The sequence below is a fragment of the Capricornis sumatraensis genome, chromosome 5, assembly GCF_032405125.1.
Source record: "Capricornis sumatraensis isolate serow.1 chromosome 5, serow.2, whole genome shotgun sequence".
Classification (NCBI taxonomy): domain Eukaryota; kingdom Metazoa; phylum Chordata; class Mammalia; order Artiodactyla; family Bovidae; genus Capricornis; species Capricornis sumatraensis.
In genome coordinates, this window is record NC_091073.1 from 13760710 (window position 1) to 13785571 (window position 24862).

At 38.9% G+C, this 24862-nt stretch overlaps 1 pseudogene; it reads left to right on the forward strand.

Annotated features, from left to right (window-relative positions):
* The first annotated feature begins 3720 nt into the window (after positions 1–3720).
* Positions 3721–4215, forward strand: LOC138080202 (gametocyte-specific factor 1 pseudogene; annotated as a pseudogene).
* The last annotated feature ends 20647 nt before the right edge of the window (positions 4216–24862 follow it).

Here is a 24862-nt window from a genome sequence, read left to right on the forward strand (position 1 = left end):
ATCATATGACAAAAGGAAATAAAATCTAGAGAGAACAGAGGCTTGACACAAAGGCTCCTTCCATTCAGCAAAAGAATAAGACCAGTAAGAGTGCTTTGGGGTGGAGGTGGGGGAAGGCATAGAGGGAGAGAGACGGGAGAGGCAAGAGGAGGTGGAACGCAGGAGACTGGTGCTGCTTCTCCAGTGTGTGACCTAGAGACTTGCCGAGAAGGGAGCTCGCGGGATGTGGAAAGTAGAGTTCTGCGGGCTGTGCCTCCCATTTGGTTGCCTGGGAGAAATCCACTGGGCAGGGTGTCCTCTGCCAACATGGGGTGGGCCCAGCAGCAGAAAGAGAGTGGACAAGTCTGGCCAAAGGAAAGCATCATCTCCCTAGCTTTCAAGTGGATAACTCAGAAGATTCCGTATGCTCCCACAAAGGAAGCAATGGAAAGGATGATAAAGGTATGCATTGAGATCCAAAGCAGCCTGCCATGAGGCCCACCATGGTAAGAGGAAGGAGACCCCACAGAGAATTTGCAGGATGAACTACTCAGGCCTGGGAATCAGATGGAGGATATGGCAGATCCTCTTCATACTGTTCATGGGGCTCTCAGGGCAAGAATGCTGAAGTAGTTTGCCATTCCCTTCTCCAGTGGACCACATTTTGTCAGAACTTTCCCACCACGATCCCTCCATCTTGGGTGGCCCTACATGTCATGGCTCATAGTTTCATTGAGTTAGACAAGGCTATAAATCGAAGAAAGCAGGGAAAACCACTAAGCCATTGAGGTATGATCTAAATCAAATCCCTTACGATTATACAGTGGCAGTGACAAATAGATTCAAGGCATTAGTTAGATCTGATAGAATGCCAGAAGAACTATGGACAGAGGTTTGTAACACTGTACAGAAGGTAGTGATCAAAACTCTACCCAAGGGAAAAAAAATGCAAAAAGACAAAATGGTTGTCTGAGGAGACTTCACAAATAGCTGAGGAAAGAAGAGAAGCAAAAGGCAAAGGAGAAAAGGAAAGATATACCCATCTGAAGGCAAAGTTCCAAAGAATGGCAAAGAGAGATAAGAAAGCCCTCCTAAATGAACAATGCAAAGAAACAGAGGAAAACAATAGAATGGGAAAAACTAGAGATCTCATCAAGAAAATTAGAGATACCAAGGGAACATTTCATGCAAAGATGGGCACAATAAAGGACAAAAATGGTATGGACCTAACAGAAGTAGAAGATATTAAGAAGAGGTGGCAAGAATACACAGAAAAACTATACAAAAAAGATCTTTATGACCCAGATAACCACAATGGTGTAGTGTGATCATTCACCTAGAGCCAGACATCCTGGAGTGCAAAGTCAAGTTGGCCTTAGGAAGCATCACTACAAACAAAGCTAGTGGAGGTGATGGAATTCCAGCTGAGCTATTTCAAATTCTGAAAGATGATGCTGTGAAAGTGCTGCACTCAATATGTCAGCAAATTTGGAAAACTCAGAAGTAGCCACAGGACTGGGAAAGGTCAGCTTTCATTCTAATTCCAAAGATGGGCAATGCCAAAGAATGTTCAAACTGTTGCACAGTTGCACTCATTTCACATGCTAACAAGGTAATTCTCAAAATCCTCCAAGTTAGGCTTCAACAATATGTGAACCAAGAACTTTCAGATGTACAAACTGGATTTAGAAAAGGCAGAGTAACCAGAGATCAAATTGCCAATATCGTTGGATCACAGGAAAAAGCAAGAGAATTCCAGAAAAACACCTACTTCTGCTTCATTGACTATGCTAAATCATTTGACTGTGTGGATTAGAACAAACTGTGGAAAATTCTGAGAGATGGGAATACGAGACCACTTGACCTGCCTCCTGAGAAACCTGTATGCAGGTCAAAAAGCAACAGAACCAGACATGAAACAATGGACTGGTTCCAAATTGGGAAAGGAGTATGTCAAGACTGTGTATTGTCACTCTGCTTATTTAACTTCTATGCAGAGTACATGATGTGAAATGCCAGGCTGAATGAAGCATAAGCTGGAATCAAGATTTCCGGGAGAAATATCAATAATCTCAGATATGCAGATGACACCACCCTGATGGCAGAAAGTGAAGAGAAACTAAAGAGCCTCTTAATAAGGGTGAAAGAGGAGAGTGAAAAAGCTGGCTTAAAACTCACCATTCAAAAAACTAAGATCATGGCAATCAGTCCCATCACTTCATGGCAAATAGATGGGGAAATTACGGAAACAGTGGCAGACTTTATTTTGGTGGGGGGCTCCAAAATCACCTCAGATGGTGACTGTAGCCATGAAATTAAAAGATGCTTTGCTCCTTGGAAGAAAAGTTATGACCAACCTAGACAGCATATTAAAAAGCAGAGACATTACTTTGCTGACAAAGGTTTTTAGTATATGATCAAGGCTATGGTTTTTCCAGTGGTCATATATAGATGTGAGAACTGGACCATAAAGAAAGCTGAGCACCGAAGAATTGATGCTTTTGAACTGTAGTTGGAGGAGACTCTTGAGAGTCCCTTGGACTACAAGGAGATCCAACCAGTCCATCCTAAAGGAAATCAGTCCTAAATATTCATTGGAAGGACTGATGTTGAAGCTAAAACTCCAATACTTTGGCCACCTGATGTGAAGAGCTGACTCATTGGAAAAGACCCTGATGCTGGGAAAGATTGAAGGCAGGAGGAGAAGGGGACAACAGAGGATGAGATTGTTGGATGGCATCACAAACTCAATGGACATGAGTCTGAGTAAACTCTGGGAGTTGGTGATGGACAGGGAGGCCTGGCGTGCTGCAGTCTGTGGGGTCACAAAGAGTTGGACACGACTGAGAGACTGAACTGAACTGAACTGAGTGCAGACTGAGCAAGATCCATGTGGTTGCAAAGAGTCGGACACAACTTAGCAACTAAAACGACGACAGTGGCAGATCCTCGACATGGTCTCCATGAAGAACCGAGATGGGATGAAGGAAGCAGAACGGGGAGACTTGGTCCTCCCTAGGCGGGAAATAAGAAGAAAGGAGCAAGTATGTGTTCATAAGCCACAGATTTCATGGTAGACACCAGAAGGACACTCACGTTATTCATATCTGAGATGGTATGAGTCCAACTTTGTAAGCACTCAACATATAGTTATTCAATATTTGGTAGCATACAGTTTACGGTCTTAAAGGTAGGATAAAAGTCCTAGCTGATTCGAAGTTGCAAGGCTCCCATCTACTGGTAATTTGCTCAAATTTCAGGCACATGATTCTTGAAATTGTTGACAATTTAAGAAGAGCCAAATATAATTCATATACAGTGACAAAGAACATCATAATTTCTCAAAATTGCTCAAAATTCTTGTTGATGTTCAAATGTCAATTGAGAATTTCTAGAGAAGGGTATAGAAATATGAAACAAAGATTTCATTTCCAAGTTGTTTTCAGTATTATAAAAGTTCCTTCATCTTGGAGATCATTGTTAGAGGAAATACATACATAGGGGTTGAAAAGGTAATAAAAACATTTTGAGAGGAAAAGCTGTAAGGACTGATCACCCTCCAAGAATTTTAATGGAAAAAGATAAAAAATAATCATGTAGTCCTACTCAGCACTGTCTAACAGAAATATACTAAGCCACATATGTATTTTAAATTTTCTAGTGGTCACATTTACAAAATAGGTGACTTTGGAGACAGCGTGACTCAGCCAAGCACTTGGACTTGGTTCCTTCATTTCCAAGATGGAAGAAACTTACACTGATACCCTGGACCCTGAAAGGCTATTACAGTGTCCCTATGATTAAAAAAAAAAATCAGATATGTGCCTGCAGATTTCCTTATCATCTTATCAAGTACAAAAAGAATAATCCTGATTATTTAAAAAATCTGGCTATCTGCCCCTTCAGTGCTTACCATCAGGTTCCTCTGGCTGAAATCAGGCATATGTCAAGCTGTGATGACAAAAGCTGTATTGAGCAGGATGTAGTCATCCAGGAACCCTGGACAAGAGACTCTGACCGAGACCACATAACAGGTGCCCTCCTCACGATGAACACAGGGATAAAGATCTGTAGGAACAGACCAGCACCCCATTTGTCTGCAGGCACGGCCAACTACTGTGGTAACCACAGCCCTGCCAGCCAAGCAACATCGTTATGGAGCCTAAGAGTAACCTGGCTTCAGGCCTGCAAGTTCCCAAGCCTCTGCCACGGAAAAACAATAGAAATGCATACTAACTGAATATCTCTCTCATCAAATGCGAGGCCCTTGCTTCTTCCTGCTACAGCGGGTTCTTCATTTTTTTCCTCCTAATCTAATTATAGAAAGATAAATTATCTGTTACTTTCAAAGTGACAAGTACCTTTTTTTTCCTCCCCCTCTATGAGTGCTTACTCATTTGATGCAAGAAAGAACCCTCATGCTTAGAAGAACTGTTTCAAATCAACCATCATTACAGATAACTTGAAAAATAAATTAAAAATAAGAAGCAAAAAGAAATGAGTAAAGGTAGTCTCAATAGTAATACTTTGTCTAATGTAAGGTATCTAAAATATTTCTCATTTCAGGTATAATCAGTATAAAAATTATTAATGAGATATTTTATAGGTTTTTTTCATACTAAGTCTTCAAAATCCATTATACATTCTACACTTAGAGTATATCTCAACATGGATGCTAAATATTCAGTGGTTAAAGTAAAATCCAGTCCTACCAAAATAATACATTTGTGTTTAACAGAAAAATGTTACCCTGCTACCTTCTATTTTAAATGTAAAATACATACAATTTTTAAATACTTAAAATTTTGGTTTCTTAGTCACATTAGCCATATTTCAAGTGCTCAACTTGAATGGCTAGTAAATACCCTGTTATACAGCAAATATCCAAGTTGATAATTAGCACAGGTACAAAACTGATGTACACTGAATGAATGACTGAATAACTTGTCTGAGTTCCACAGTTTACTAGCTGCTACTTTGATATCTTTACACTGAACAATTATCTGGGACCAACTGGATATGAGAGGAAAGAGAGAAAGGAGCCGAAGAGTTTGGGAGGAAGCCATAAGGAGAATTAGAGTGCCATGGACACAATCAGAAACACTGAGAAGGAAGACTTGGTTCAAAAGGGAAAATAATGTATATTGGAGCTCTGAAAGTTCCCTGCTGTGAGGAATACAGCCCCTAACAAAGCTCCCAGTGATCATCACCAGCACCAACACAATCTACCATCACAACTGCTCATATCTCTTGGTCCACACTGTCCAATGGCTACACATAATCCTGTCCTATCTGGCCTGAAACCAAAGTCAAACTCCAGCTGTACTGTGCTTGGTTCTGTTATCTGATCCATGATTCTCAGGATGTTCATCTGAATTTCACACCTACCTGTTTTCTCACAGATACTCTGAACCCTGAATTTCAACTGCTGCCTGTTCTGCTCTTCCCAGTGCCCTCCTACCATCCTTGACCACAACCTTTTGCTTCTGACCTTCTTCTAGTCTATGCCTCTGAATTTTGTTATGCCCAGCCCTATCCATCTCTCTCTCTCTCTCTCTTTTTTTTTTTTTTTGGCCAAGCAACGTGGCATATAGGATGCAGGATCTTAGTCCCCCAACCATGAGTCAAACCCATGCCCCCTGCAGTGGAAGCAGGGGGCATCAATTCACTTTTTAATTTTTAACATTATGGAACAAAACTGAAATCTATTAATATTCTATGCTTACATTTCTTAGAGACAAACAGAAATAAAATTCATGAACCAAAAACTGAAAACAAACAAAAAAAAAGCAGGGAAGAGTTTATAAAAACTAAATATGGATCTGAGCATTAACAGCTGGACAGAGAATGTGATTTTCAAATTATAACAAGTCCAAGTCACAGGCATGACTTGGACTTCAGGTCACGTCTGTGACACCAGTTCACCTGAATATCTCTGTATCTGTGGTAGGCAACCTCTCAGATGACCCCCAATGATCCTCACCTCCCAATATCTATGTCCTGACAATGCCCAACAGAAGACAGCAAAAGTGATGGACTAAAACTTCCTCTGATAACTTTCCTCTTGGATTCTCTTTCTCACTTTCTCACTCACTTATTCTGAACAAAGCCAAATGCTGTATCACAAGCTGCCCTACAGAGAGGTCCACATGGCAAAGAACTAGGAACACTTCAGACAAACAATCCATGAGGAATTTTGGAAGGAGTGAATTTGGAAGCAGAACCCCCTCCAGTCAAGCCTTCAGGTGAGACTTGTGCTCTGGTCAACACTTTGACTGCAGCCTTGTGAGATACCTTGGGGTTTTCCAGGTGGCTCAGTGGTAAGGAATCCACCTGGCAATGCAGGAGCTGCAGAAGACACAGGTTCGAACCTTGAGGCAAAGACAAGTAGCTAAGTTGCATCCAGATCTCTAACCTACAGAAACTGTATTTTTAAACTAAGTTTTGGAGTAATTTGTTACATAGCAAGAGATAACTAATACAGCCTGGAACTCTAGTTTTTTTTTTATAGAAAACTCATGTAATCTATCCTATCAACAATGAACTGAATTTTGGACATTTCAAGTGATCACAAGATATTCAAACCAGAATGTGCACAAGATATTTGGTAAAACAGACCTGGAGCCTAAGGAACGGTTAGCATCAAGGTTAAAAAAGGAAGTCATGACAATGAGTTGACTGTCTTTGAAGACTTTGAATGTAAATATGAAGCATTTGTCAAATGGATGAGGGGAATAATTCATTTCTTCCCTTGTGAGTCTCACTTGGCAGAGAGAAGGGAGCTCATGAGAAACATTTGGGGAGATTTCCAAACATATCCACAGCCTCACCTTTCCCCTTTAAACCAGACTTAAATCAGAATCTCCAGGAAGAAAATCCAGTCATGTACATTTTTCTAAGTTCCAAGAGAGTAGAATTTAGAAACACATTAATCTCTTATACAGAATTCCATACGGGCCAGATCTGTTACAGGTTCAATATAACCAAATTTTCCAGAAGCCCTCCATTATAACACAAGCATTTCTTTAACAAGCTAGCATCATAGCACAGAACTGTACCATAGTTGATAGCATAAGTCACCTTCTTTTGTATTAAAAGTATCCTCTAAAAATGAATTACAATGATCAGTGACTTACACACAGGAAGTTCTTTTAATACCTCACTTGGCCTCTCACTGAGGCAATGAGAAATTTGAAGGTTCATTATGATAGCCTTGAGGATCTGTAAATTATTTCTAGATGCCTAATAGAAATTATAGAAATTATATTTTTACCGAGGATAAAAGCTACAGGCTAACTAAAATGTCATGTCTTTAATTAAACAGAAATTAATCATTATACCTAATACTAGCATATTATTAATATGACTATTATCACATTAATTAGTATAAAGATGGATAGTTAATCACCCAATAGAAACTACCTACATCAGTATCCATTCTTGATTTTGTAACTTATCTTGAACCTAATACAAAATGACAGCCAAATTAAAGAGAATCACACTTAAGTATCTCTAGACACTTTTGAATTTTGTTACTAGCAGTTAGTACAGTAGACAAATCAAGAGTATTAGAATCAGAGAATATTAGAACCTGTGCTGTCCTATCTGTACAAAGGGAATTTCCAAACGTCAGTTTTTTCATCTGTCATGTGGGGATAATGCTAAAGGATGCTGTGAAATCAAATGAGAAAATGTGGCAGCCTAATGCTTAGCAATGGCACCCCACTCCAGTACTCTTGCCTGGAAAATCCCATGAATGGAAGAGCCTGGTAGGCTGCAGTCCTTGGGGTCGTCAAGAGTCGGACAGGACTGAGAGACTTCACTTTCACTTTTCACTTTCATGTACTGGAGAAGGAAATGGCAGCCCACTCCAGTGTTCTTGCCTGGAGAATCCCAGGGACGGGGGAGCCTGGTGAGCTGCTGTCTATGGGGTTGCACAGAGTCGGACATGACTGAAGCGACTCAGCAGCAGCAGCAGCAATGCTTAGCAAATAGCGCAAAGCTTAGCACATACAAGTTCAACAGTTGTTGTTACTGCCTCTTTTCTTTAGTGCTTCTTGGCAAATCAAACATTTATGCAGTCTAATATACTTGTAAATCTTGATGAATATAGATCATTGATTATAATTAAGATCAATAACTCAATCTCCCAAGACAAAAGAAATAAAAACAAAAATAAATAAATGGGATCTAATCAAACATACAAGCTTTTGCACAGGAAAGGAAATCATGAACAAAACAAAAACACAACCTACAGAATGGAATAAAATATTTGCAAACAATGTGACCAACAAGAGGTTAACATCCAAGATATACAAACAACTCATGCTCATACTCAGTATGAGTATATATAACTCAGTACCAAAAATAAATACTCAATCAAAAAATGGTCAGAAGACCTAAACAGATATTTCTCTAAAAAAGACATACAGATGGTCAACAAGCACATGAAAGAATGTTCAACATTGTAATTACTACAGTAATACAAATCAAAACCTCAGTCAGTCAGTCACCAGTCAGTCACTCAGTCACCAGTCAGAATAACCATTATCAAAAAGTCTACAAATAACAAATGCTAGAGAGGGTGTGGAGGAAAGGGAATCCTTCTATAATGTTGGTGGGAAGGTAAAGTGGTAGAGCCACTACGGAAAACAGTTCCTTAAAAACCTAAAAATAGAGCTACCATGTGATCCATCAGTCCTGCTCCTGAGCATATATCCAAAAAGACAAAAAATCTAAATAACCTGAAAATGATACATGTACTCCAGTATTCACAGAAGCACTATTTACAATAGTCAAGACACAGAAACAACTCAAGTGCCCAGAAACAACTCAAGTGCTCAACAAGAGAAGAATGGTTTAAGAAGATGCGATCTCTGTCTCTCACTCTCTCTCCTTCTCTCTCTCTCTCTCATTCACACACACACACACACACACACACACACACTAGAATATTACTCAGCCAGAAAAAAAGAATGAACTATTGCCATCTGCAGCAATATGGATGGACGTAGAGAATATCTAAGTCACTGTCAGACAGAAAAAGATAAATATATAATATCTCATATGTGCAATTAAAAAATAATACAAATGAATTTATATACAAAACAGAAACTCATATAAAACATATAAAGCAAACTTATGATTAAAGGGAAAAGGAATGAGGGAAGGATCAAATAGCAGTATGGGATTAGTAAATACAAACTACTATGCATAAAATGGACTTTCCTGGTGACTCAGTGGTAAAGAATCCGCCTGCCAATGCAGGAGACATGGGTTCACTCCCTGGGTCGGGAAGATCCCCTGGAGAAGGAAATGGTAGCCCATTCCAGTATTTTTGCCTAGAAAATCCCATGGACAGAGAAGCCTGGCAGGCTACAGTCCCTGGGGTGGCAAAAGAATCAGACACAACTTAGGCAATAAACAACAAGTTCTATGATATGAAATTTTTTAAAACATAGAGTCCACAGTGAAAAAAATAATACAAGAGGCCTCTGATGATGTTTAAAACTTGTGAATAACTGACAACCCAAATATGTTCTAGTATATTCTAATTTTGCTCAGTGTCTTCTTTGATAGAAATGACAAAAAGCATCTCATCACATTTTATATTCTCCATCATAGCCTTCATATTTGTGTGTGTATATAACCCAAATGGGACCATGCTAAGTGTTGTTCTCTAGAGCTTAGTTTTCATTTGTAATAATAAATTGCAGACATATTTCCATGTTAGTACATATAGCTGTAACTCAATCTTTAATATACTAACATTAACTATACTTAATATACTAACATTTATTTAATTAGTCTCTTTTGAGGCACATGTAAATGTTTCAAAATTTTCACTATTATAAATTATCCTTATCTGTGAATCTCTGTGTATCTATCTTTAGACACTTGGGTATTTCTGTAGGATTGCATAAATTATGAATGCACTTAGCTGGCAGTAATAAAAACCATACCAAGAATGATTGTTAAAATGGATTTCCTTACATAATAAAATGCTGAAAGGTAAGCAATTGCTAGCATTGTTCTTTCAACCCTTCCACTCCAACATCCTCAGCTATTACTTATGCTCATTATGTTCATTATTTTATATGCTTTTGAACTGCAGTGTTGGAGAAGACTCTTGAGAGTCCCTAGGACTGCAAGGAGATCCAACCAGTCCATCCTAAAGGAAATCAGTCCTGAATATTCACTGGAAGGACTGATGCTGAAGCTGAAACTCCAATACTTTGGCCACCTGATGCAAAGAACTGACTCACTGAAAAAGACCCTGATGTTGGGAAAGATTGAAGGCAGGGGGAGAAGGGTACAACAGAGGATAAGATGGTCGGATGGCATCACAGACTCGATGGGCATGAGTTTGGGTAAGCTCTGGAAGTTGGTGATGGACAGGGAAGCCTGGTGTGCTGCAGTCCATGGGGTCGCAAAGAGTTGAACATGACTGAGTGACTGAACTGAACTGATGTTCATTATTTATGCTCTCCAGGTACCACATCTACACCCCAGCATCCCAGCAAGAAGGAGGTTTCAGGACCCAAAACTTCCTCCTAGAAGGGAAGTGCCCCCACAGACTTTCACCAATGACGTTTTGCTCAGAACTGTGCTACACACCCGTTCCCAGACCAATCACAGGCAAAGAAGAATGGAGTCATCATGACCAGCTGAAATCCACCATGATCCATTTCCTGGATCTTGGGGCTACAGCCTATCATCTCTGAGCTCACTGAACAATTTAACCTGTTAGAAAATTCAGAGTCTTAAGACTCTTGGGAAAGAAAAGGGAAATGGAGACTGGCTACTGAGAAAGCAATGAAGAGTATCTTCGACACATTCTAAAGGAGAATTGCTAAGCCAAATGGTATACAGCACTATATTCTAAATTTGCAATACCAAGCACCAAATTATCTTCCAAAAATAGTGTATTGAATGAAAGTTCCAGTAACATGTATGAAATGGCTAAATTGCCCACATTCAACAACCCTGGTCTTCTAAATGTTTGCCAATCTGATAGGCAGAAAATAAGCAAATACAGAGGTAGATAGATATGAGTAGATAGATGATAGAATCACAATAGTATATTTTGTACATATTTTATTATTAGCGTAGATGAGAATTTCTTAATATATTTAATGGCCACTTGAGTTTCTTTTTCTGTGAATTGCCAGTATAAAAATGCCTTTATTCACTTTTCTATTGTTTTTTTTTTTTGCTTTAATCTCTTCAATATATTATGAGCATTAACTCCCTTTTACAAATACATTTCCCAGTTTATTTCTTGACTCTCCCATTTATTTATGCTCTTTTACCCAGTTCAGATGCTTTTAATTTGTTTTAAGTCAAATCTATTCATCCTTCCGTTTATATACTCAGATCTTGGCAACATGTTATGAAAGATCATGCCTGCTTCAAGACTGGAAAATATTCTCTCTTTTAGTACCATAATTTAAGGAGTTTATATGAATAAATCCTTAAACTACTTGGAATTGATTTTTGAAAATAGTGATACATTATCTACATATATTTTCCCAAATTGTCACTCAGTTATAACAATGATATTTATAACATATTTCTAATTAATTTTAAAAGCCCACACATGTTCTGTGGCATTACCACAGTTTTAATTACTATGAATTTCAAGTATCAGATCATGAGTTCCTGATGGCAAAATTCAGGCTTAAATTGAAAAAAGTAGGGAAGACCACTAGGCCATTTAGGTATGACCTAAATCAAATCCCTCATGATTATACAATGGAGGTGACAAATAGATTCAGGAATTAGATCTGGTAGATAGAATGCTGGAAGAACTATGGACGGGGGAGGTTCATAACATTGTAAAGAAGGCAGTAACCAAAATCATCCCAAAGAAAAAGAAATGCAAGAAAGCGAAGTGGTTGTGTGAGGAGCCTTTACAAATAGCTGAGGAAAGAAGAGAAGCTAAAGGCAAAGGAGAAAGGGAAAGATAAACTCAACTGAATGCAGAGTTCCAGAGAAAAGCAAGGAGAGATAAGAAGGTCTACTTAAATGAACAATGCAACGAAACAGAGGAAAACAACAGAATGAAAAAGACCAGAAATCTCTTCAAGAAAATTGGTGATATCAAGGAAACATTTCATGCAAGGATAGGCACAGTAAAGGACAGAAACTGTGAGGACCTAACAGAAACAGCAGAGATTAAGAAGAGGTGGCAAGAATACACAAAAGAACTAAACAATAAAGTTCTTAATGACCTGGATAACCATGATGGTATGGTCACCCACTTGGAGCTGGACATCCTGGAGTGTGAGGTCAAGTGGGCCTTAGGGAGGATTACTATGAACAAAGCTAGGAGAGGTAACAAAATTCCAACTGAGCTATTTAAAATTCTAAAAGATGATGATGTTAAAGTGCTGGACTCAAGTAATTAGGCTCCAATTAAAATAAATAAATTTAAATTAAAAATAAATAAAGTGCTGGACTCATTATGTCAGAAAATTTGGAAAACTCGGCAGAAGCCACAGGACTAGAAAAGTCAGTTTTCATTCCAATTCCAAAGAAGGACAATGCCAAAGAATGATCAAACTACTGTAAAACGGTGCTCATTTCACGTGCCAGCAAGGTTATGCTTAAAATCCTTCAAGCTAGACTTCAGCGATACGTGAACCAAGAACTTCTAGATGTACAAGTTGGATTCAAAGAGGCAGAGGAACCAGAAATCAAATTGCCAACATTTGTTGAATCATACAGAAAGCAAAGGAGTTCCACAAAAACATCTTCTTCTGCTTCATTGACTATCCTAAAGCCTTTCACTGTGTGGATCACAAAGAAATGTGGAAAATTCTTAAACAGATTTATACCAGACCACCTGAGAAACCTGTACTTGGTCAAGAAGCAACAGTTAGAACCGAACATAGAACTGACTGGTCCCAAACTGGGAAAGGGGTAGACCAAGATTGTATATTGTCATCCTGCTTATTCAACTTATATGCAGAGTACTGTAGCCCACCAGGCTCCTCTGTCCTTTGAATTGTCCAGGCAAGAATACTGGAGTGGATTACAATTTCCTTCTCCAGGGGATTTTCCTGACCCAGGAATCAAGCCTGGGTCTCCCGCACTGCAGGCAGGTTCTTTGCTGTCTGAGCCACCCGAGAAGCCCTCTACCCAGAGTCCATCATGCGAAACGCCAGGCTGGATGAAGCACAAGCTGGAGTCCAGACTGCTGGGAGCAATATCAACAACCTCAGATATGCAGATGACGCCAGTCTAATGGCAGACAGTGGAGGGGAACTAAAGAGCCTCTTGAAGACAGTGAAAGAGGAGAGTGAAAAAGCTGGCTTGAAACTCAATATTAAAAAAACTAAGATCATGGTATCTGGCCCCATCACTTTACAGGAAATGGAGGGGGGGAAGTGGAAGCAGTGACAGATTTTATTTTCTTGGGATCCATAAATCACTTCAGACAGTGACTGCAGCCATGAAATTAAAAGATGCTTGCTCCTTGGAAGAAAAGCTATAACAAAGCTAGACAGCATATTAAAAAGCACAGACATCATTTTGCTGACAAAGGTCCATATAGTCAAAACCATGGTTTTTCCAGTAGTCATGTATGGATCTGAGAGTTGGACCATAAAGAAGGCTGAGTGCTGAATTGATGCTTTCAAATTGTTAGTGCTAGATAAGACTCTTAAGAGTCCCTTGGACAGCAAGAAGATCAAACCAGTCAATCCTAAAGGAAATCAACCCTGAATAGTTATTGGAAGGGCTGATGCTGAAACTGAAGCTCCAATACTTTGGCCACTTGATGCAAAGAGTGGACTCATTGGAAAAGACCCTGATGAAAGCAAAAGGAGGAAGGGGTGGCAGAGGATGAGATGGTTAGAAAGCATCACTGACATAAAGGACGTGAATGTGAGCCAATTCCAGGAGATAGTGAAGGACAGATCAGCCTGTCATGCTATAGTGCATGGAGTTGCGAAGAGTTGGACATGACTTAGAGACGGAACATCAATAAAGACTTTGTGCTGATAACTTGTAATGCAATTACTTTACTATGATTATTGTTTTTTCTACAGTTTCTGAACATTCTTCTGTGTCTTTTTGTATATAAAAAATTTGATCAAATTTTCAAGATTAAAAGATATAACTGGTCAGTGTACTTACTGAAATTTTATTCAATTTATAGTTTAGTTAGGGGAGCATCTTTACAGTTCTGCATCTTCCTACTCAGGAACATAATATTATTAGAAAATGATGTGCTATATTGGTGGAAGAGAATAATAGCAATAATAAATTCTACTTTGGCACAGTTAACCCTTGTTTCTTTAAGTTCCCGAGGAAGACAAAGTAAGGATAAACAACGCTTGATTATTAACTGAATACTACAATATTACTTGTAGTAATATTACTGAACACTACCATATTAACTTTGGACTCACACCATTTTCAGACCTCTGATAAGATAATCTGGACCAAGCCAGGATCTCCTTTTTTAAGCTATATCAGTGTAGCTGGCCCAGCACACAGAAGACTCCATTATGCCTCTGCCATGCCACCAGTCCCCTTCATCCTTATCCCATGACCTGCCTCTAGCTCCACCACCACCAAATAACAAACACCATGTGCCAAAACTTGACACGGGCATGGGATGAAATGCCAAACTCATCAGCATTAAAGAAAGAGTATCCAGAGAAAATATATTTGTCCCATTGTTAAAAGTAATATGTAAAATAAAGAGAACTACAGTGGGAAAGGAAGAGTCCAGTGAAAGAAAGAGAATGGCCAGCTTGATTTAAAAAAAAAAAAGAAGAAGAAGAAAAAGGAAAAGAATTGGGGCCACTTCATGCTCTCAGCTCAAATATGGACAAAAATCAAGTTTCTGGTTCTTTCATAGTTCCATAACTAGAAAAAGTGACCTAACTTTTTAGTTACTGTTGAAAGTGACACAATATCTGATCCCCACTAACTGGATGGACAATCCTCTCCATTAGGCTTGAAGTACAGACATGGGGAAAGTGTTCAGAGAGGACTTTTAGTAGATGTCAACAGTATTTATTTACATACATTCAGAACTTTATACCCTTCAGCCAACCCTTATAGTTTTCTTCATATAAGTGCTATATTTTCCTTATCAGATACATTGTTAGGAAAATTAAGGATTTTATGACTAAGGGGAATATTTTAAGGCTATATTTTCTAAATGAGTCACAGGTAAAAATAACTTACTTTCTGTGAATTTATTTTTATCCAACCTCATTGAACTCTTTGTTTCTCTAAGTTCTCTGGAATCTTTTAAGAATATTGTCATACTCTCTAGAAAATGAAATTGAATTGACCCTTTTCTTTTAGTTTAATTAAAAATGTATTACACATACAAAAGAGTATTATACATAGCATAATTATTATACATAGTAATAATTCTCAAATAAAATACCCACTTATTCTCCAAATGAATAAAATATCAGTTCCTTTGAAGTTCTCTGTGTGTCTTTCCTAGAAGTAACCACAGCCTTGAATTTGTAGTAATAATAATTCCCTTGCAGTTTAGTGTATATATATCTGTGTAATTTCGTTTTTGCCAGAGTTTGAATTTTATATAAATGGAGTCATAGTGTATACACTCTTCCGTGACTTGCTTGTTTCTTCGCATCATTATGCTTTTGAATTTATCCATGTCTGCCTTCTCCGAGAGAATAGAAAGAGTTCATGCTGACTCTTTTCACTACTATATAGTATTCTTTCGTAACAAGACACCACAATTTATTTAGTCTTTCCACTATTCATGGACACTTGGATTTATTTTCTTTTTCGTTTTTCCTATTACAAATAAGGCTTCCTTGAGCATTCTTGCATATATATCCTAATAAGCATGTTTAAGAATTTCTTTGGGATACATGAACATGGTGTGGGTGGGGTGGGGGGCAGGATTGCTTTAAGCAGAATCTAGGTACATAGTCTGGAGAAGGCGATGGCACCCCACTCCAGTACTCTTGCCTAGAAAATCCCATGGACAGAGGAGCCTGGTAGGCTGCAGTCCATGGGGTCATGAAGAGTCGGACACGACTGAGAGACTTCACTTTCACTTTTCACTTTCATGCATTGGAGAAGGAAATGGCAACCCTTTCCAGTGTTCTTGCCTGGAGAATCCCAGGGACAGGGGAGCCTGGTGGGCCGCCATCTATGGGGTCTCACAGAGTCGGACACGACTGACGCGACTCAGCAACAGCAGCAGAAGGTGCATAGTCAGCTTGTCCAGAGAGCACTAACATTTTCTGAAGTGATGGCACTAATTCACACAGCCATCAGAAATATATGTTCCCTTCGCTCTACATCCTTGTCAAAACATTCCACTGTCATCTGATGAAGTGAATGGCATCTCTGATAAACCTTGTTCTGAATACTAATAATGTTGCACATATCTTCACAGTTATTGTCTTTTTGTGCTTCTCTTTCTTAAAAACAGTTTCTTCATACCTTCTGCCATTTTTACGTTTTTAGTTGTCCTTTTATCAATCATTGAAATCTTTCAGATTTGTAGAAATTCTTCATATACCTTGAACATTAATTTTTTTGGTTATCAGTTCAGTTCAGTCACTCAGCTGCGTCCAACTCTGCGACCCTATGAATTGCAGCACGCCAGGCCTCCCTGTCCATCACAAACTCCCGGAGTTCACTCAAACTCATGTGCATCGAGTCAGTGATGCCATCCAGCCATCTCATCCTCTGTCGTCCTCCTGCCCTCAATCCCTCCCAGCATCAGAGTCTTTTCCAATGAGTCAACTCTTCGCATGAGGTGGCCAAAGTACTGGAGTTTCAGCTTTAGCATCATTCCTTCCAATGAACACCCAGGACTCATCTCCTTTAGAATGGACTGGTTGGATCTCCTTGCAGTCCAAGGGACTCTCAAGAGTCTTCTCCAACACCACAGTTCAAAAGCATCAATTCTTTGGTGCTCAGCTTTCTTCACAGTCCAACTCTCACATCCATACATGACCAATGGAAAAACCATAGCTTTGATTAGATGGACCTCTGTTGGCAAAGTAATGTCTCTGCTTTTCAATATGCTATCTAGGTTGGTCATAACTTTTCTTCCAAGGAGTAAGCATCTTTTAATTTCATGGCTGCAATCACCATCTGCAGTGATTCTGGAACCCAAAAATTAAAGTCTGAAGCTGTTTCCACTGTTTCCCCATTTATCTGCCATGAATTGATGGGACCAGATGTCGTTTTCTGAATGTTGAGCTTTAAGCCAACTTTATCACTCTCCTCTTTCACTTTCATCAAGAGGCTTTTTAGCTCCTCTTCACTTTCTGCCATAAGGGTGGTGTCATCTGCATATCTGAGCTTATTGATATTTCTCCCAGCAATCTTGACTCCAGCTTGTGCTTCTTCCAGCCCAGCGTTTCTCATGATGTATTATGCTTATAAGTTAAATAAGTAGGGTGACAATATACAGCCTTGATGTACTCCTTTTCCTATTTGGAACCAGTCTGTTGTCCCATGTGGAGTTCTAACTGTTGCTTCCTGACCTGCATATAGGTTTTTCAAGAGGCAGGTCAGGTGGTCTGGTATTCCCATCTCTTTCAGAATTTTCCACAGTTTATTGTGATCCACACAGTCAAAGGCTTTGGCATAGTCAATAAAGCAGAAATAGATGTTTTTCTGGAACTCTCTTGCTTTTTCCATGATCCAGTGGATATTGGCAATTTGATCTCTGGTTCCTCTGCCTTTCCTAAAACCAGCTTGAACATCTGGAAGTTCACGGTTCACGTATTGCTGAAGCCTGGCTTGGAGAATTTCAGAGGAACTCCCCAGGTCGGTAGGTGCCCAATATGCTACTGGAGATCAGTGGAGTAATAACTCCAGAAAGAATGAAAGGATGGAGCCAAAGCAAAAACAATACCCAGTTATGGATGTGATTGGTGATAGAAGCAAGGTGCGAAGCTGTGAAGAGCAATATTGCATAGCAACCTGGAATGTCAGGTCCATGAATCAAGGCAAATTGGAAGTGGTCAAACAGGAGATGGCAAGAGTGAACGTTGACTTTCTAGGAATCAGCAAACTAAAATGGACTAAAATGGGTGAATTTAACTCAGATGACCATTATATCTACTACTGTGGGCAGGAATCCCTCAGAAGAAATGGAGTAGCCATCATGGTCAACAAAAGAGTCCAAAATGCAGTACTTGGATGCAATCTCAAAAACGACAGAATGATCTCTGTTCGTTTCCAAGGCAAACAATTCAATACCACGGTGATCCAACCCAATGCCCCAGCCAGTAACACTGAAGAAGCTGAAGTTGAATGGTTCTATGAAGACCTACAAGACCTTTTTGGTTATAAGTGGGGGTTTTTTTCCCAATAACTTTTTTTTAAAAATATTTGTCTTCTCTTTTTTTTTCTTTTTTTACTTTACAATACTGTATTGGTTTTGCCATACATTGACATGAATCCACCACAAGTGTACATGAGTTCCCAACCCTGAACCCCCCTCCCACCACCCTCCCCATATCATCTCTCTGGGTCATCCCAGTGCACCAGCCCCAAGCATCCTGTATCCTGTGTCAAACCTAGACTAGCGATTCGTTTCTTACATGATAGTATACATGTTTCAATGCCATTCTCCTAAATCATCCCACCCTCTCCTGCTCCCACAGAGTCCAAAATTCTGTTCTTTACATCTGTGTCTCTTTTGCTGTCTTGCATACAGGGTTATCATTACTATCTTTCTAAATTCCATATATATGTGTTAGTATACTGTATTGGTATTTTTCTTTCTGGCTTACTTCACTCTGTATAATCGGCTCCAGTTTCATCCACCTCATTAGAACTGATTCAAATGTATTCTTTTTAATGTCTGAGTAATACTCCATTGTGTATATGTACCACAGCTTTCTTATCCATTCATCTGCTGATGGACATCTAGGTTGGTTCCATGTCCTGGCTATTATAAACAGTGCTGTGATGAACATTGGGGTACACGTGTCTCTTTCAGTTCTGGTTTCCTCGGTGTGTATGCCCAGCGGGGGGGAGAAAAAAAACAACTTTTAGTTAATAGCTTGTCTTCTGAATCTCTTAATAGTGTTTTTCTTTTTAGAAAAAAGAGTTTCATTTTCAGATGGTCATATTTACTTTTACTTATTACAAATCTTTTCCTCCAAAATATGTGAGGCTTATTTAGAAATTCTTTCCTATTCTGAGGTCATGAAATTTTTCCCTTATTTTTAAGATTTTGCCTTTTACTTTTAAGAACTTGATCTGTTTAGAATTGATTTCTGTGCAGAAAATGAGTTAGTAAACCATTTTTACTTTCGTCCATATGAATGATATATTGTCCTGGCACTAGAGTTGCCAAAGTTTAGCAAACAAAAACATAGGACGTCTAGTTTTACTTGAATTTCAGACAAAAATGAATAACGCTTGAGTGTAATTATGTCTTGTGAAATATTTTAGACACGTACTACTAAAAAAGTATTTGTTGTTTTTCTGAAAATCAAATTTAACAAAGCATCTTGTATTTTATCTGGCAACTCCATCTGGTACCATTTACTGAATCCATTCTTTATCTGCTGATAGGCAATATCATTCTGTCATTTTTCATATTTCTGTATATATGGATGCTTCCATATTCTCTATTCTGCTTCACTATCTATATCTTCTTAAGCCTCCTGATCATATTCTTATCAGAATTGTTGATCAGTACCTTCAGATCTATGTTGAACCACAGTATAGCAAAATTGGGCATTTTGTCTTATTCCTAATTGTAATAGGACTGCTTCTGGTGATTCCTCATTAGTCACTGGCAGGCTTCTTGGTTGAGATATATAAATATACATCAGGTTGAGGAAATGTCCATCTAGTCCTATTTAATTAACAGCTTTAAAAAATCTACAATTAATGTTAAAATTGTGAAATTCACTTTCAGCATCTTTGGACATTATTATTAGTTTCCCCTTTCATCAATAAACATTATACTATATTACTGAATTATAATTAGGTGAATTTTATATTTAAGTTGATCATAGTATATTATTATTTAAATATGCCCCCAGATTTTGCCTAATAATTTATTTAGGATTTTAAATGCTATTTTTAACAGATTGGTTTGTATTTTCTTTTATGAGACTGTATGTGTGTATGTTTGTGTGCGTGTTTGTGCATGTTACAGTGAAGGTGAGTAGGAAGGGAAAGGGATGAGAAGAAGGAGAATTGACCATGTGGAACTTTAAAACAAATTTTAAGTATTTTTTGAAGTACAAATAAAGAGTATAGCAGAGCTGAGCCTTCTTTATTCTCTCACAATACACACACACACACACACACACACACACACACACACACACACTAAACCATACCTCTTCCCAGGATCCCCTAGGAAAGGTCTTCAGAGCAGTTGGAAAAACATTGGATTTTATTTCATATCCTCATTTTGCAAACAAAGAAGCTGAATCCTAAAAAGATTAAGAGTTCATGTACGTGGTCTCTTCTTGCTAATAGTATTTAAAAATTGAAGGGAAATAGGTCCTTGAGGGACAGCTAGTGGAACTTTATTTAAGTTGGAGAAAGGAGACTGACTGGACATTTCATTACAGTCTTCAAAATGATGAAGGGGGCTCAAATGAGCAATGACAAGCTGTCCTTTTCAATGCGCTTTCTGGAAAGAAGAAGTGAAATAGCTTTAATTAATTCAAGAGGGATTTAGGTCAATAGTAAGAACTTCCTGAATGAACAAATTCCAAGACAATAGAAGGGGCAGCTACAGGAAGCTGAGGAAGAGCTAAGAAAAGTGTAGACTGCTGTTTTTCTCCAATGATTTCAGTACTGTGAGGTTGAACCAGAAAAAACTGCTGATATTCAAATTGTTTTTACTTACGTATGAGTGTGCGTACGTGCTCAGCTGTGTCTGACTCTTTGAGACCCCACAGACTGTAGCCTGCCAGGCTGCCCTGTCCATGGAATTTTCCAGGCCAAAAAAAAACAGTAAATTCATCTAGATCAACCTAACACATGGAAGCACGTAAATCGGTTTCACTCTAGAGGATGGTCTGTCCTCATTTCAGCCTTTATTTTACTCTATCTCTGTAGAATGTGGAGAATAGACTATTTAAGAAGTTTAAGAAGTCTTAAGTCTCTTAAGACAAGAGACCAAATGGAAAGCTTACCACAGATCCTCTTCTAATTGAAGTTCTTGGTATTTAAAAGCCATAACTACCAATATGCTGGGGCTTCCCTACTGGCTCAACTGGTAAAGAACCTGTCTGCAACCCGTCTGCAGGAGTCCTGGGTTCAATCTCTGAGTTGAGAAGATCCCCTGGAGAAGGGAATGGCTACCCACTCCAGTACTGTGCCTGGAGAATTCCATGGACCGTATAGTCCTTGGGGTTGCAAAGAGTCGGACACGACTGAGTGACTTTCACCAATATTCTGATCTATATAACCAATCATTACAGAACTAATAAACTATAAACTATGTTTAAAATGAAATGTTGTTAGGATGTTTTGGACGTTCAGTGTCCTAATGGTGCCAAGCTATTTCATCTAAATGAGATTGTTGGCAGTGGGAGACTTCAAGTCAGTGTCAGCTGTGCTGATTCTGCTGATGAGATTTGGTATAAATGTTAGTTGAGTAAATTAGCTTTCTCCTTCATCTGGGGGTCATATGCCATCAAGATTAGCTGTGCTGCTGTTTACAACAGCCAGGACATGGAAACAACCTGGATGTCCATCGGCAGACGAATGGATAAGAAAGCTATGGTACATATACACAATGGAATATTACTCAGCCATTAAAAAGAATGCATTTGAATCCGTCCTAATGAGGTAGATGAAACTGGAGCCTATTTTACAGAGTGAAGTAAGTCAGAAAGAAAAACACCAATACAGTATACTAATGCATAATATGGAATTTAGAACAATGGTTAACAATGACCCTATATGTGAGACAGCAAAAGAGACACAGATGTATAGAACAGTCTTTTGGACTCTGTGGGAGAAGGCAAGGATGGGATCATTTGAAAGAATAGCATTGAAGCAGGTGTATTATCATATGTGAAACAGACAGCCAGTCCAGGTTCAATGCATGAGGTTGGGTACTCAGGGCCGGTGCACTGGGATGACCCTGAGGGATGGGATGGGGAGGGAGGTGGGAGGGGGGTTCAGGATGGGGACACATGTACACCCATGGCTGATTCATGTCAATGTATGGCAAAAATTACTACAATATTGTAAAGTAATTAGCCTCCAGTTAAAAAAAATACATTTAAAAAATAAAAAATAAAATTAGCTGTACTGGAACTCTTCCCATGGCTGGTCACTTGGGGTCATTGTGTATAAATCACCACTACGCTGTGACATTATTTTATGAACTTTTCTAGCCCAGCTAATTGTGTTGTACAACTCTATTGAAATTTCTCTATTGTCATCCTCTGATCAGTTTCCATCCCTCCAAAAAAAACTGTTATATTATTGAGAATAGAAAAATAGAAACTATTAAAAGCATCAGACTGGGCATATTAAAGAAATGGGGTTGTCTCTCAAATGAAAATTCACAGTTAAGTATTTGCCTGGCACATATACAAGTAAAAAGGATTAAGAATCAACTCCTTGATTTTGTTTACTCATCTTAATGGATATAATACATCTGAAGGGGGCTAAAAATCCCACATGACCTTGACATGGAAGCCAGAAACCCCACCTTTCTGGAGCAGATATGCTCAAGAAATGTTAAGGTAAGAGGTAAAATTGGCAGACTTCGGTGGCCCATCAGATATGGCAGGTGGGGGAGAAAAAGGAATCAAGGTTGAAGCTGAGGTTTCTAGCGTGCGTGTCTGGATGGAGAACAGATATCTGGGAACAGATGTGGGGTATGTGCATGGGTATAGGGAGGCTAAGCTCAGCCTGCATGTGCTCAGTGCAGTACTAGAAACCACACTGGGTGCAAAGTTCAAGAAAGCAACTGAGCAGTCATTAAGTGTATGATTTGTGCAAGGTACTGTGAGTGCTACGAGCACTGTGAGTAGGAATTTCAAATTGCATTTACAGATGACTCGGACCCTCTAGGCTGAAGGTCACTATACTCATACAAGTGTCCTGAGATTATGAAGGAGCTTGTGGAGAAGGAAATGTTAAGATGCACACACAAACACATCACCTGGTAGGGTTAAATACTAAGTTATATGGTGATGGCAATGGGTGGTAAGGATACCCCAAAGTGATAGGACAGAATGGATGGGAGTATTTGGGAATTTGTATGGAATGTATGGTACCACTGCTGAGGGCATTAGGGCCATTACAAATGCTGAACTCCTCTAGGCTGGAAAGAGACCAGCAACTTAAAACAACCTTGTACATACATAGTTGTTGTTGTCGTTGGTTAGTAGATACATCCCGTCCTCTTTTGTCACCCCATGGACTGTAGCCTGCCAGGCTCCTCTGTCCATGGGATTTCCCAGGCAAGAATACTGGAATACGCTGCCATTTTCTTCTCCAGGGGATCTTTCTGACCCAGGGATTGAACCCATGTCTCCTGCATTGGAGGCAGATTTTTTTTTTTTTTATCACTGAGCCACCTGGGAAGCCATATATATGTAATAGACTGCTATATAAAAACCTCATTGGAAGAGCAAACCCAAAACTTACAACAGAAAGTTAATCCAATTTTCAATCAGTATATAGCTTTGGGAGCCATAGAAAGTCCTCATTCATCAGATTTAAAATTATTGGGACAGCAAGCAAACATAAAACAAAGCAAAAATTCCAAAAGAAAACTAGAAGCTGGTTCTTTGAGAAGATAAACAACATTAATAAACCTTTAGCCAGACTCATCAGGAAAAAAGGGAGAGGACTCAAATCAATAAACTTAGAAATGAAAAAGAAGTTACAACTGACACCATAGAAATACAAAAAGTCATAAGAGATTACTACAAGCAACACTATGCCAATAAATTGGACAGTCTGGGAGAGAAACTGACAAATTCTTGGGTACACTCTCCCAAACTGAACTGAGAAAAAATAGAAAATATGAATAGACCAGTCACAGCATTGAAATTGAAACTATGACTTAAAACTCCCAACAAACAAAAGTCCAGGACCTAATGGCTTCACAGGTGAATTCTATCAAACATTCAGAGAAGAGTTAACACCTCTCCTCCTGCTGCTGCTGCTGCTGCTGCTAAGTTGCTTCAGTCGTCTCCGACTCTGTGCAACCCCACAGACGGCAACCCACCAGGCTCCACTGTCTCTGGGATTCTCCAGGCAAGAACACTGGAGTGGGTTGCCATTTCCTTCTCCAGTGCATGAAAGTGAAAAGTGAAAGTGAAGTCACTCAGTCGTGTCCAACTCTTCACAACCCCATGGACTGCAGTCTACCAGGCTCCTCCACCCATGGGATTTTCCAGGCAAGAGTACTGGAGTGGTTTGCCATCGCCTTCTCCACCTCCTTCTAAAACGACTCCAAAAAATTGCAGAGGAAGGAAAACTCCCAAATTCATTGTATGAGGCCACCATCACCCTGATATCAAAACCAGACACACAAAAAGAAAATTACAGGCCAGTATCACTGATGAATATAGATGCAAAAATCCTCAACAAAATACCAGCAATCTGAATCCAACAATACATAAAAATAATCATACACCATGATCAAGTAGGATTTATCCCAGGGATACAAGGATTTTTCAATATCCACAAACCAATCCATGTGATACAACACATCAACAAATTGAAGAATAAAAACCATACGATCATCTCAACAGATGCAGGGAAAAAAAGACTTTTTGTAACAACAGCAAGAACAAAAACATGTAAATCCTTTATGAAAGAATTTATTTGGTTTCTTTAAACTATAACCCGTATTATTATATTGTAAATATCTTTAAATTTACCCAAGAAAAGGTTTATAACAGAA